Source organism: Physeter macrocephalus, chromosome 12 (assembly GCF_002837175.3).
Source record: "Physeter macrocephalus isolate SW-GA chromosome 12, ASM283717v5, whole genome shotgun sequence".
In the NCBI taxonomy this organism is placed as follows: domain Eukaryota; kingdom Metazoa; phylum Chordata; class Mammalia; order Artiodactyla; family Physeteridae; genus Physeter; species Physeter macrocephalus.
Genome location: NC_041225.1, coordinates 57009486 through 57010889, shown reverse-complemented (window position 1 = coordinate 57010889; position 1404 = coordinate 57009486).

The window sequence follows — 1404 nt, the reverse complement described above, 5'->3', positions numbered from 1 at the left end:
TCGTATGGTAGTTCTATTTGTAGTTTTTTAAGGAATCTCCATACTGTTCTCCATAGTGGCTGTATCAATTTACATTCCCACCAACAGTGCAAGAGGGTTCCCTTTTCTCCACACCCTCTCCAGTATTTATTGTTTCTAGATTTTTTTGATGATGGCCATTCTGACCAGTGTGAGATGAAATCTCACTGTAGCTTTGATTTTCATTTCTCTAATGATTAATGATGTTGAGCATTCTTTCATGTGTTTGCTGGCAATCTGTATATCTTCTTTGGAGACATGTCTGCTTAGGTCTCCTGCCCATTTTTGGATTGGGTTGTTTCTTTTTTTGATATTAAGCTGCATGAGCTGCTTGTAAATTTTGGAGATTAATCCTTTGTCAGTTGCTTCATTTGCAACTATTTTCTCCCATTCTGAGGGTTGTCTTTTTGTCTTGTTTTTGGTTTCCTTTGCTGTGCAAAAGCTTTTAAGTCTTTGTAATATAGTCTGAAGTCAGGTAGCCTGATTCCTCCAACTCCATTTCTCGTTCTCAAGATTGCTTTGGCTATTCAGGGTCTTTTGTGTTTCCATACAAATTGTGAAATTTTTTGTTCTAGTTCTGTGAAAAATGTCAGTGATAGTTTGATAGGGATTGCATTAAATCTATAGATTGCTTTGGGTAGTAGAGTCATTTTCACAATGTTGATTCTTCCAATCCAAGAACATGGTATATCTCTCCATCTATTTGCATCATCTTTAATTTCTTTCATCAGTGTCTTATAATTTTCTGCATACAGGGCTTTCATCTCTTTAAGTAGGTTTATTCCTAGATATATTATTCTTTTCATTGCAATGGTAAATGGGAGTGTTTTCTTAATTTCACTTTCAGATTTTTCATCATTAGTGTATAGGAATGCCACATTTCTGTGCATTAATTTTGTATCCTGCTACTTTACCAAATTCATTGATTAGTTCTAGTAGTTTTCTGGTAGCATCTTTAGGATTCTCTATGTATAGTATCAGGTCACCTGCAAACAGTGACAGCTTTACTTCTTCTTTTCCGATTTGGATTCCTTTTATTTCTTTTTCTTCTCTGATTGCCATGGCTAGGACTTCCAAAACTATGTTGAATAATAGTGGTGGGGTGGACATCCTTGTCTTGTTCCTGATTTTAGTGGAAATGGTTTCAGTTTTTCACCATTGAGGATGATGTTGGCTGTGGGTTTGTCATATATGGTCTTTATTATGTTGAAGAAAGATCCCTCTGCCTACTTTCTGCAGGGATTTTACCATAAATGGGTGTTGAATTTTGTCGAAAGCTTTTTCTGCATCTATTGAGATGATCATATGGTTTTTCTCCTTCAGTTTGTTAATGTGGTGTATCACATTGATTGATTTGCATATATTGAAGAATCCTTGCATTCCTGG